Raw genomic sequence first — 14,271 nt, 5'->3', positions numbered from 1 at the left:
CCTACGTCACCGAAGAATCTAAATCCAAAGAAATCAAAGACGTCCCTATTTTTTCCGATTTTGTCGATGTCTTTCCTGATGAACTTCCTGGCATTCCTCCCGATCGTGAAGTAGAATTCAGAATCAATCTTATCCCCGGCACTGCTCCGTATCGCCTCGCACCAACCCAGATGAAAGAACTGAAGAAACAACTTGACGAGCTTCTCGAGAAAGGATTTATACGACCAAGTTCATCACCATGGGGAGCGCCGATACTTTTTGTCAAGATTAAGGATGGATCCATGCGAATGTGCATCGACTACCGAGCCCTCAACAAGGTTACCATCAAGAACCGATATCCACTTCCTCGAATCGACGATCTATTTGACCAAATCCAAGGTGTTAGCTTCTTTTCCAAGATCGATCTCCGCTCCGGCTATCACCAACTCAAGGTTCAATCCGAAGATATTCCTAAAACCGCATTTCGAACGAGGTATGACCATTACGAGTTCACCGTTATGCCTTTTGGACTTACTAATGCGCCGGCTGCGTTCATGGATATGATGAACCGTATTTGTAAGCCTTACTTAGATAAATTTGTGATCGTATTCATCGACGACATACTAATTTATTTTAAGTCCAAGGCCGATCTTGAAAATCACCTTCGAGCGTTACTTGAAATTCTAAAAACCGAGAAATTGTACGCCAAGTTCTCGAAATGCGAGTTCTGGTTGCACGAGGTGCAATTTCTTGGTCATATTATCAACGTCAATGGTATTCAAGTGGACCCCGCTAAGATTGAAGCTATCTCTAAGTGGGAGATCCCAAAGTTGCCAACCGAGATTTGAAGCTTCTGGGATTGGCCGACTATTATCGAAGGTTCATCGATAACTTTTCACGAATCGCTGTTCCCTTAACTTCCTTAACTTCTTTAACTCGCTAGAACATCAAATACGAATGGGGGACAAAGCAACAAGAGGCATTTGATATACTTAAACAAAAGCTTACCCAAGCTCCTATACTGGCCTTGCCAGAAGGTATTGAAGATTTCGTTGTCTTTTGCGATGCGTCACATGCCAGCTTGGGATGTGTATTGATGCAACGAAAGAAAGTAATCACTTACGCCTCTCGTCAACTTAAGGTGCACGAAAAGAATTACACGACTCACGATCTAGAGTTAGGCGCCATAATCTTTGCACTTAAGATATGGAGGCACTATCTCTATAGAGTAAGATTTACCGTGTACATTGATCATAAGAGCTTAAAGCACATCTTTGATCAAAAGGAGCTCAACATGCGTCAACGACGCTGGATGGAGACCCTCAACGACTATGACTGCGAAATTGTTTATCATGAAGGTAAAGCCAACTTTGTGGCTTACGCCTTAAGTCGTAAAGAGCACGAAAAGCCAAAAAGAGTCTGAGCGTTAAGGCTAGAACTGCAAATCGATCTTATTGACCAAATCAAGTCCGCTCAAATTCAAGCGATTAACGAAAACCAAATCTCCGATGAAAAACGTAATGGCACCATTGACTCGCTAGTCAAGGGCGAGGATGGTATTCTTAGAATGGGAAACCGAATTTGGGTACCAATCATTGGAAACTTACGTGAGACAATCCTAAACGAAGCCCATAAGTCCAAATATATGATGCATCCCGGGAGCGACAAAATGTACCATAATCTTAAAGCGAACTATTGGTGGAATGGAATGAAAAGGGATGTCGCTTCGCATGTTGCGAAATGTTTGACGTGTTTAAAAGTCAAGGTTGAACACCAAAAGCCTTCGGGATTGCTTCAGCAACCCGAACTTCCCGCATGGAAGTGGGAGTTGATTACTATGGATTTCATTACTAAACTCCCTAAAACGACTCGACAACATAATGCAATCTGGGTAATTGTGGATCGATTAACAAAATCCACACACTTCATACCTATCAATGAGTCGTACTCAATGGATAGATTAGCACGCATTTATGTAAACACCATCGTTGCCTTGCATGGAGTGCCGCTATCTATAATCTCTGATCGAGACAGTCGTTTTACGTCTCACTTTTGGAAAAGCTTCCAACAAGCACTCGGCACAAAGCTTAACCTTAGAACCGCCTATCACCACAAACTGATGGGCAAAGCGAAAGGACAATTCAAACATTGGAAGATATGCTCCGCGCATGTGTGATAGACTTAGGTGGAAGTTGGGATGACCACTTACCCCTAATGAAATTCTCGTATAACAATAGTTATCACATGAGCATTCAAGCCGCACCATTTGAGGCATTATATGGTCGAAAATGTAGGACGCCCGTGTGTTGGTTTGAAACCATAGATAATCAGTTGTCTGGATCCGAGATAGTCAAAGAAACCACCGACAAGATGATTCAAATCCAAGAACGACTCAAGACGGCACGTGATCGCCCAAAGAGTTACGCCGATGTTCGTCGTAAGCCGTTAGAGTTTAGTGTCGGTGATAAAGTTCTTTTGAAATTTTCGCCATGGAAAGGCGTAGTCCGCTTCGGCAGGAAAGGAAAGTTAAGTCCTCGATCCGTTGGACCCTTTGAGGTACTTGAACGAATTGGTATCGTCGCATACCGATTGCGACTGCCCGAGGAAATGCAAGGGATACACGATGTATTCCATATCTCGAATCTGCGTAAATGTTTAGCCGATGAATCTCTCTCGATGCCGTTAAAAGATGTTGAAATTAACGAGAACTTAAAATTCATAGAATGTCCAATTCAAATCGAAGATTCAAAATTAAAGAAACTCAAAAGACGAACCTTGAAAATCGTGAAAGTAAAATGGGATTCCCGACGAGGACCCGAGTATACTTGGGAACTCGAGTCCGAAATGAGAAAGAAATACCCACACTTATTCTCATGAAGCAATCTCGAGGACGAGATTTATTTCAAGGTGGGGAGGATGTAACATCACCGGAATTTTGGGTCAAAAATGTCAACTTTCCAAAGTCTAGGGATCAATTCTGCCAATTTCCAAACTCCAAGGGCTAAAATGAAAAATCTGTTTTCATGACCTATCGCGCTACTGTAGGTTCCCGGACGGATCTTACACGAGATATCGCTATCAACGCAGGTGCGGAATCCCTGCGTAGGTAGTTACGAGCGTAGAATACGTAAAAAACGAACACACGATACAAACGAAACCACGTTATATTATAACTCGAACCACGTCTATTACAGACACTTGACACGTGAAATGATCACAACTATCGCGAACTCTAAAACGAACTATCAAAAACCGAACTCTTAAACAGTAACCCGTAGGTTACTTAAATACACGACAACTTCGCCTCAGGCGAAGTTGTCAATAACTTCGCTCGTTGAACAAGTTCGCCTAGGCGAACTTGTCAACAACTTTGCTTGTTCAACAAGTTCGCCTAAGCGAACTTGTTGACAACTTCGCTTACATACATAAAGATAAACTTAAACACAATTACATTACAGACTCGATTACAAACGCTAGACTATGAACTACTGACATCTATGTACCAACAGACTCCCCCTTGGCAGTAGCTTCATATCTTGATCTTCATAGCTTGTGTCTTGTAATCTCTCGTCTTCTCTCTGCATCCCTTCAAGCATGCACTCCCTGTCTAACACATACAGAGACCAGCTTCTGGTACTTCTTAGCTTCCTCTTTCCAAGCAGGAATGTAGAAAATCTTCTTAGCATGTAGTACCTGCAAGTCAGCTTGAGACAGATTGACTAAGTGCATAGGATCATACACTCTCATGATTTCTTGCTCATCTTCATCCTCCATGACTGCTTCAGCAGTCTCACAGTCCACGTACCACCATTTCAAATCTTTTAAGACATTCCTGGGCATCACCTTCATCGGCACTTCTTTTAAATTACGGACTGGTTTATACTTCATAACCATCCATGGTTTGCCGTCTGCCCTCATCCCTCTATCTTTATCTTCCACTAACTTCCCTTTCTGAGGCTTCAGAAGTTCAAACTTTTTATCTTTGATGGCCTCCTTCCAAACAATTTTCCCAATCATCCTCGCCATATTATCATTACTTCTGTTTATCAGCCCCAGTCTCGCTAAGTCTTTCACCTCACACTCCGGTAAGGTATTCAGGGATCTTAACATCCTCTTGAAGTACTGAATGCCGTCGTAACGTTTGATCACAAATAATCTCAACTCTTCATCGTACAACCAGCATATGATTCCTTTCTTCGACTCTGCATATCCCTTTATATTGTACGACTTTTTGAACATCGTCGGTACTGCTGGCTTCTTCGTCTTTACAAACCACAGAGCGCAGCCTTCCTTCCAGTTAGGCTGATCTTCCCACTCAGTGTTGTCAACCTCAGCAGCTTCACATATAGTCGACTGTTCAACCACAGGGATCTCATGCTCGACATTTTCTTCAACAATCTCTCCTTCCTCTATCACATTCTCAACCACAATTTCTGCACCAATCTTTTCAATCTCACTGATTGGCAGAACATCTTCATCAAATAACACATCGTCGCTGAACATGTCATCATCAAGTTCCTTCAGTGCATCGATCACGTCATCCTCCACCATCACTACATCATCACCACCAGCCGCTTCGGTAGACTCCCCCTCAGCTGTGGAAGCCCCAAGAGCTTGAGAGGTTCTTGGCAGCTCACCACCTGCACCTTCCGGTGCATTGGGATCATCGTCTCGGTCTTCTCGACGCTTGGTCCTCAACTCATCTCCTCTACAGCTCATCTCCCCCTGAGATGCCAAGAACTCTTTCAAGGCATCTATAACTTTCCCGTGCTCAACCAGGAGGGATGCCTGCAGTTGATTTGCTTCCACTAGGCGTTGAATGGTCGTGGACTGCTCAGCTACAATCCGCTCTAGTGAAGCTATACGTTCCGAGTCTGAGGTGGGCGTGTCCGCAGGTGGTACCGTACCCGATACTCCTGCAGTAGTGGTGACCGTAGACTCAACAAATCGTGCTACTACCACCGATGGAGTTAGCGTTGGAGGTGGTAGAGACACAATTGCTGGAGCCGACGTCTGGACGGCCGTGACCGATGGAATGTCAGCCGACGATGTAGCCACTACGGGAACAACCGTAGCGCTTGTACTCGATACCTGCACAGAGGTAGGAACAAAGGACATACCAGACAAGGCAGGTGGAGCAAAACGTGCAAACCTTGAAGTCTCTCCGGCTCTTACACCCATACCTGTCGTTTCCCTTCGTGAGCGCTTTCTTACCAGCTGCACGGCTTCTTTTTCATCATCTTCCTTATCGTCGTCGTCAACAATTCTCTTCTGCTTACCCACCATTCTCTCATGTCTCACCATCATCCGTCTGGCCTCTTCCATGACATCATCAAAATCAGCCTGTGGACCCGAGACTTGAATATTCTCTTGAGGATCAACTCGGTCCATATCAAACAACCCTTGCCCGCCGAACATGGCGTCAAGATCAATCTCAGAAGCTGGCACAGCAGCAGATACAGCAGTAGATACAGCAGGCGCAGCTGATACAGCCTGGGGTGCTGCCGCCTGTTGTGGTCTTGGGTCTCTGAACTCGTCCCCCGCCGCAGGCACATACTCCGGGTTTATAAGATACCCAAAGAGCGGAGTATGCCTGGGACGCAGCTCAGGCTTGCTTCGTGCGCTGGAAGTGCGACACTGTGCAAAGATACGTTTTGTCACACTTTCAACGTATCGTATAGGGCGTCGTTGAGGCAGCGTCGGAGCCACATCATTGAAAATCATCTGTAGGAATCGAGGATACATTGTAAACCGCTCACGCGCCACAGCCCTTCGTTGCCTGTCGATCTCGTAAATGATCATCTGGCTGAACGAATATCTCTTATTATAAGTCAATGCAGTCATAGCAGACTGCATTGTCGCACCCATTCCATCAGTGCCTGCCTTCCGTCCTGACATACATACGATCATGACGTGCATAAGGAAGCGCCACTGATCTAAGAGGAACCCCTTCCTCCGTTGAGTGTCTCCCAAGAGACCCGAATATCCCATCCTGAGGAACGCCCCATCACGGAATGGTGCAACAAACTCCGTTGGGTCATCCCTCGTCTCTTCACCAAATTGCAACGCCACCCGTATATGTTCAGAAGAAAACTGAACAACTTGACCATTTACGGTGGCTCGCATAACCGGGGGCTCAACCCGGCAATCATACTCTACCGTCTGCCAAAAGTCTTCAATGTTCGGTAGCGAAATGGGCAGGGTAGTTGTTATTGCATGATAAATCCTTGAGCGAAGGAGAAAAGTAATTATCTCCCTATAGTCCTCCACGCCCTTTGCATCTGGGTCAAGTGTTATGAACTGGTTATGGGCTGGAAAGAATTGTCTTTGATCATCACCGTCATCACCTGCACCTCCAACAGCAGCCATATCTGCACTAAACGAACCAAGTTAGATAAGCGTTAAGTGTTAGACAAGTTCGCTTGATTCAACAGGAGCGAAGTTGTGTTCAAACCTGTATAGGCGAAGTTAAAAGGTGAAGCGAAGTTGGTAACAACTTCGCTTCATCTATAAGTTCGTCTAATTTATTTTTAAAAAGATGGTCTGGGCGAAGTTAGTGGTAACTTCGCCTCTTCACAACATCGCCCCAGGCAAAGATAAGGGTTAGGCGAAATTAAGCCCTAGGCGAAGTTGCGGATAACTTCGTCTCAGGCGAAATTAAGCCCCAGGCGAAGTTGCGGATAACTTCGCCTAAACCCTAACTTCGCCTGAACTGAATCGGCGACTGTTAGGATTCCAATCATCCGGAAATCCGATGTTTCGGTAAAAATTGACGATGAATAACTGAATAACACTTGGTATTAAGGTTTTGAGGACGTAAAGTTTGTCCATGAACACGAAACATGAGGTTTGAAAATCGGTTTCAAAAACCCGATGGTTCGAGGTTAAAAACCGGGTCGAAACGACCCTTGATTTGCGTGAACGAACTAGTAATACATGATAAAATAACACCTCGGACCTTTGATCGGAATGAAAATCGAAGTAAAATAACACGAGATCGATCGAAAGAACAAGTTCGCCGGATTTTCTTGTCTGTTACAAGTTCGCTGTAAATAATGAATAAATTTACTGTTTGAAACCTTTTATAGGGTCAGAGTTGGTCAGGCGAAGTTACGGATAACTTCGCCTAGGCGAAGTTATCCACAAGTTCGCCTGATTCAACTACTTCGCCTATATTTTCAAAACCAACCCTTGTAATTTTGAACAATTTGAATTAACTCTTTAAAAATTTCTTTTAAGAATTAAACGTCGTGATCAATTCTAAGTAACCAGTTAAAATCAAAACAACTACAAAACTAAGAAAAACTTATAAAAATTTAACAAATAAGGGATCAAATTTCAGTCTCGATAGGGACTGCTACGTTTTAGAAAAGATCCGAACAGGAATCATACTAGCTACGTGACTGTCGCATAGATTCGTGTTTAGCTGTATTATGACATATAGAGACAGGTTGTAGGCAGGTAATATACTTAAGATGGTTTTCATCGTTTCTGTGATACGAGTTAGGTTTAATTAATCCTTAAAATTTAAGTGGGTAACAACTCAGAAATATTGATGCCTCCTATCTATCCTCAAAGCGTATTTGGCTTTCCCCAAGTCACCCCGAATTGACTTCGACCCATAGTGTCTGATTAACTTGTAAGTATTCTATGTCTGCTTCCCGTACTCATTCTTGCTCCATGATTGAGAAGTCTCGATATCTTTAACTCTCGAATGTTACAATAACTTCATAAGTACTAAATTTTTTTTTTTTTAAACAACTTATAGACTTCAGAGTAATAAACCACTGCAAGTCCCGAATCTGGATCACTGCAGTGTCTTGAAACGCCTTCTTCACGGGAATCAGAACACTTACAGGCTCGTGTATGACTGGGTAATCACTTTTCTGCCTATCATTCGGAAAGATATACATGAAGACACACAAAACTCTTAAGGAGTTTCCACATAAAATCAAGTAAAATTTAATTTGTATCACATCTACTTTTACGCACCATAAAAAGTTACCATGACATACAATGATTGTCCTAAAGCCTTTTAAGCCTAATAACTTCACTAGTTAAGCACACAAAGTTAGTATATATATCATTTTCCATGGTTGGATCAATTTTCCGTTTAACATAGCTAACTAACTTCTTACGAAGTAACAGACTTGAAAAGTAATTTCATTTCCCAAAAAAATTTTGACTTCAGTCACCCCGATCACGTCAAAGTCTTCAGGTAAACGGCAATCCCGAAGATCCAATGGATCAACTGGACCGACCACATACAAGTATGTGTCCTTCTCACTAAGAATGACCGACTAATTTTCAGCGACAGAAAGAAAACACATCTTAACTGCCCCGGTCACTTTCAGTCACCTGGTTAATGGCGACCCTCATTCTCTAAGTAGAAACGAGGACCAAAACATATCCGAGGATATGTCCATCAAACTGAGGTAACCGACTAATTTTAAGCAATAGTGATGTTTTTTTTTTTTTTTTTTTTTTTTTTTTTTTTTTAAATAAACACAAAAACATGGTTACTCGGGATTAATCATCCCGTTCAGCTCAATTAGGTTTTGAAATCTGGATTTATCAAACGCTTTTGTAAATAAATCAGCGAAATTTTCCAGCGTATCGACCTTTTCGACCTTGATCAGTTTCTTCTCAGCACAATCCCGTATGAAGTGATGACGAATGTCAATATGTTTAGTTTTACTATGCTTCACGGGATTGTTAATTACTGAGATGGCAGCAGTGTTATCGATTAAAATAGGAGTGAGTAAGAAATTCAGACCATAGTCGCGTAATTGTTGCTGAATCCACAAAACCTGAGAACAGCAGTTGGATGCTGCCATATATTCAGCTTCGCACGTTGAGATTGCGACTGACGTCTGTTTCTTGCACTGCCATGAAACTAATCTTCCATCGAGAAACTGACATCCTCCTGTTGTCGACTTCCGACTCTGATTGCATCCTCCATAATCAGAATCTGTATATGCTACCAGTTCTACGTCTCCTCCCTTCGGGTACCACAACCCTAGCTTCGGCTTGCCTTTGAGATACCGCAAAATCCTCTTCACACCTTTCATGTGAGATTCCTTTGGGTTTGCCTGAAAACAAGCACAAAGACAAACAGCAAACATTATATCAGGCCTAGAAGCAGTTAAATACATCAAAGAACCTATTATAGCCCGATACTGAGTTGGGTCCACATCTGCGTCACCGTCTATTTCAGCTCCCAACTTGTGGTTGACGCAAATTGGAGTGTCAAATGGAGAAGAGTTCTCCATCTTGAAGCGCTTGAGGACATCATGAACATATTTAGTTTGATGAATGAACAACCCATCCTTCTTTTGATCAACCTGCAATCCTAAAAAGAACGTTAGTTCACCCATAGCACTCATCTCAAATCTTTTCTTCATAACGGCCTCAAATTCCTGACACATGGAGACTCTTGATACAGCAAATATGATGTCATCCACGTAGACTTGAACTAGCAGGAAGTCACTTCCTTCTCTCTTCACAAACAAAGTACTGTCGATCAAACCCCTTTCAAAACCATTTTCTAGCAAGTAGTCCGATAACGTTGAATACCAGGCACGAGGTGCCTGATGTAATCCATACAGCGCCTTGCTCAACTTGTATACGTGATCAGGAAAGTCTGGGTCAGGAAAACCCGGAGGTTGCTCAACATACACAACCTCATCCACTTTCCCATTGAGGAACGCACTCTTCACGTCCAACTGAAACACTTTCATCTTCTTAGAAGCAGCAAATGCCAAAAACAATCTAATCGTTTCCAACCTGGCCACCGGAGCGAACACTTCATTATAATCTATCCCCTCTTGCTGATTAAATCCTTTAACGACCAGCCTCGCCTTGTTTCTTATGATAATCCCCTTTTCATCTCTCTTGCACTTGAACACCCATTTTGTGCCTATTGCATGCACATTCCTTGGTTTTTCAACCAAAGTCCAAACTTCCATCTTCTTAAATTGAGCCAACTCTTCTTGCATGGCCTCGACCCACGAGCTGTCCTTAAGAGCCATTTGATAATTTTTCGGTTCAATCTGGCTAATAAAGCATGAGTACAAACATTCGTTCATTATACCCGTTTCTTTAAAGCTTGTATAAACACAGGTGTGCTCATTCAAGCTACTTCTGGTTTGTACACCGGAGGACACATCACCTATAACATTTTCCAAAGGGTGATCTATGTGAATTCTCGTGGTCGGCACAGCACCGACATGCAAATTATCTTCTAAATTAGTAGAGAGCTCATCAATGGTTGTTTCTGGCTGAGAGTGAAAAGGATTGATAAACTCTTCTTCAGGAGAGACAGCAGGGGAACCGATAGAATTTGATGAGGAAGGTTGACAATCATCAAATAGCTATCTATGCGCCAAATTTTCCTCCTCATCTAGAATCATCTTCGTAGCAACACGTTCTTCTTCTTCTGTACGAACCAAATCAGGTATGTTAAAAGACTTGAAGAGCCTATCATAGTCGAAAATCCCAGGAGGTCCGATGCTCGGTCTTGGCGATCTGTAACTCGTAATGTCGGTGTTACATACCACTTCAACCTTGCCGTTCGTTGTATTAAAGACACGCCTGTTGGGAGTCCCAACTTCATAGCCGACTAAGATTCCTTCATCGGCTGCTTCACCAAACTTTGAATGTGCCTTTAAAATTGAACACGGGGACCCGAAAGCTTCAAGTCCACACAAATTGGGCTTTCTTCCATGCATCAGCTCGTAGCATGTTTTATTAAATCATTTTACCGTTAACACTCTATTCAGTACATAGCAAGCTGTAGAAACAGCTTCAGCCCAGAACACCACCGGAAGCTTCGAATCAGCCAGCATTGTTCTGGCTCCTTCAATTAAATTTCTATTCTTCCTTTCAGCCACTTCATTCTGTTGCGGAGTATACGGAGCGCTGAATTGGTGTTCAATCCCTCTTGACAGACAGAAGATCTCCATTTCAAAATTTTTAAACTCAGAACCATTGTCACTTCTGATGAACTTCACTCGTTTATCCATAATGTTCTCAACTTTGGTAATCAGATTCTTCACCAGTTGAGCCGTTTCGTCCTTTGATTTCAGGAAGTATACCCACAAGTATCGTGAGTAGTCATCAGTAATCACCAAGCAATAAGTTGTACCACCTAGACTTCTTACATTCACAGGACCGAAGAGATCCATGTGAAGCAGCTCTAGTGTACTGGCAATTGAGTTTACTTTCTTGGTGAGATAGGACTTCTTGTGCTGCTTTCCCTTTTTGCACGCAAGACATTTGTCCTCAAAATTGAAACTTTTTAAGGGAACACCCAACACAAGCCCATGTCTGACAATATGGTTCATCTTCCGAAGATGAATGTGCCCCATTCTCCTGTGCCACAGTTCAGATTCCGATTCGCTTGCTTTCGTCAAAAGGCACGATTCTTCTATTGACATTTCAGTTGAACTTAGATCCATCATATACGTATTTCGATCACGTGGAGCCTTCGTAACTATCCACTCCTCTGGTATTTGAAAACCAGGCTTCAACACAATCGCATCAGTCTTTGTGAAGTGTACGGTATAATCTTTATCACAAATCTGCGACACACTCAGCAGATTGTGCTTAAGTTCTTCAACAAAATTCACATTTTCTAAAGTCATTTTCCCGTTAGTTACCGTACCCCTTCCAGTTATTCTGCCACCACTCTCACCGGCAAAACTGACTCTTGCTCCCTGAACAGGTTTTAAATCTTGTAACAAATTCTTGTTACCAGTCATGTGCCGGGAACAGCCGCTGTCCACAACCCAAAGATTATTGGAAGCCCTGTTCAACTGTTCCTGCACAAACAAAAGAGATTATTAAAATTTGGGGACCCAAGACCTCTTGGTCTTGGGTCGACTAACCTTCTTATCAGAACTCACACACCTTGACTGACCATAGTTAGCATTAGGAAAATTTTCACGAGTCCTAACAGGATACCTACTTGGAGACTGATAGTGAGGCCAACCAAACTGACGAACATTAAGAGAATTAAAAGAATTATAGCAGTTGGTTTGGTTATTAGTAGTCTGAAAACGAGACGTGTTTCTTTGAAAACCGGTATTATATCTCAAATTTGAATGGTTTTCATTTTTAACATTTAAACGATTACTAAAAACCTTAGTCTCAGTTTTCGAGGGCCTCACCTCTCTGAAACGCTGCTTCAGAGGGCAATCAGCAACAAGGTGCCCTGTTTGATTACATCTAAAACAACATCTATATTCAGCTTTCTTTTCAGCAGATGTTTTAGATGTGGAGGCAGTATTACCACCCGTACGTCTCACATAAGGTGGGACATATGGGTTGAGTGGAGTACTCTTTTGAGTTGATTTAACCTTTTCTCCACTAGTGGATAATACTTCCTTCTCTTTTGTCTTACCCGACTCGGATGACTTATCCGAATCAGATGAAACTGGACTTAAAATTTTAATTTTTGAGACAGGCGAACTTGTTTCGCCTTTACTAACTTCCGGTACTTTACCAATTTCCTTAGCAGTACCTGTCTGATCAGCTACAAAATTAACAGATTCATGAACACTAGGATTGAAAGTATAATTATGGTTATATGGTGGTGGAACCTCATGGTAACCAATTCCTCCCCTCTTAGGTGAGGAACCTTGATCACTGACGAGGTGATCAAGAATAGCAGAGGAATTCCGGAATTGCTCCAGTTTCCTATTTAGTTCCACCACTTTTACCTGGTGATCAGCAATCTGCTTTTCTTTCTCAGCAATTAACTTGGTTTTCTCTTCTAAAACCTCGTAGCTTAGATCGATCACATCAATTTTTTCAGCTAATTTTGTTTTTAAACTTTTAACGTCCTTTTCACACGCTTTAATTTTTATTCTATAATTATTTTCTCTTGTCTTTGTAAAATGATGATCTTCTTTCAAGGTTTTAAATTCGACATCCAATTTAACATATTGATCAGTAATTGTTGCAAGCTGTTCAGACAAGTTCTCACACTTAGTACAGATAGGTTTAGTACATACCTCGGTGTTCTGATCATCAGCCATGAAGGCTTTTTCATTTTCAGCAGCTTTCACACATTCTTCAGCTGCAACCTTCGCCATGTGAGCTTGCTCAAAGAGTTCTCCAGAGAACATATTCCAGTTGTATTCACCAGCATCAGACATCATGGCTCTATTCCCATTGTTATTTCCACTTTGCTGTGTAGTCCTCCCCTGACTACGTTCTACCCGTGCATTAGTGCACTCTTTTGCAAAGTGTCCATTCTGTTGGCAATTGTAACACCTCACCCTTGACTTGTCAAATCCTGGCTTTCCACCTACGAACTTTCTGCCAGTCTTCTTCATGAAACGCTTCACTCTTCTGACTATCATCGCCATCTGCCACTGCAGATCCATCTCCTCCAGATCATCAGGATCGATCTGGTCATAGTCTTCTTCCAAAACAGCAGGGTCCACAATCTTCCCTTGTATGTAGTTCTCGTAAGAAGCAATAAAAGATGCATAGACTGCAAACTGCTCTTCAGCAGATTTGACACTCATTGGCATCTTGGAATAGTTATTGCTTAATGCACTGGGAGAGAAACTACTTGTGGATGCTTGAGGTTTCGAAGCACTTGATCCTCCAGCAACGAAGCAAACATCACCGTTCATGTTTACAGACACATTTCCTTCATGAGAAGAGTCAGAACCTGACTCTCCTTTGGAGTAGTAAGAAGCAGAGTCAGGCTTCGAACTTGAGCCTGAGTTAACTTTGGCACCATACATACCAGGGTCTTGAATCTGATCTGTTGGCGTCTCTTTACGAACCATATTAAGCTCAAAGGTTCTGAGCTTGTTTTACTGCTGTCTCCAAATCATAATTAGGAAAGTCTCTGTCTTCCCTCATTAGAACAGTGTACATTTCCCACTTCGGTGGGAGAGCATCGAGAAGCTTCTCAACTATTTCCTCTTCTCTGTAAGCAATCGAATAGTTGTTCAGCTCTGTCATTAGATGATAATATCGGGTGATAATATCATCGAGTGATTCGTTCTTCAAATGCTTGAATACAGAGAACTGGGTCTTTAACAGCTTAATCTTCGAGGCACGAATACCCACGTTCCCTTCGAATCTATTCTCAAGAGCATCCCAAAGCTCTCGTGCAGAAGTGTACTTCCTGAATGTATGGAGAACCTCTTGAGGAAGAGCCATGGTAATTGCAGCATGGGCCTTGCTCTCGGCCTCATACATTTTCTTCTCTTCTTCCTCCATCTTGCTGTACTTCTTAACCACATCACGACCTTCGTACTCCATTGTCGG

Source organism: Bidens hawaiensis, unplaced genomic scaffold (assembly GCF_021521415.1).
Source record: "Bidens hawaiensis isolate Kalapana, Puna unplaced genomic scaffold, B.hawaiensis_p1.1 tig00001758_1, whole genome shotgun sequence".
Lineage (NCBI taxonomy): Eukaryota > Viridiplantae > Streptophyta > Magnoliopsida > Asterales > Asteraceae > Bidens > Bidens hawaiensis.
Note: the sequence above shows the minus strand (reverse complement) of the source record.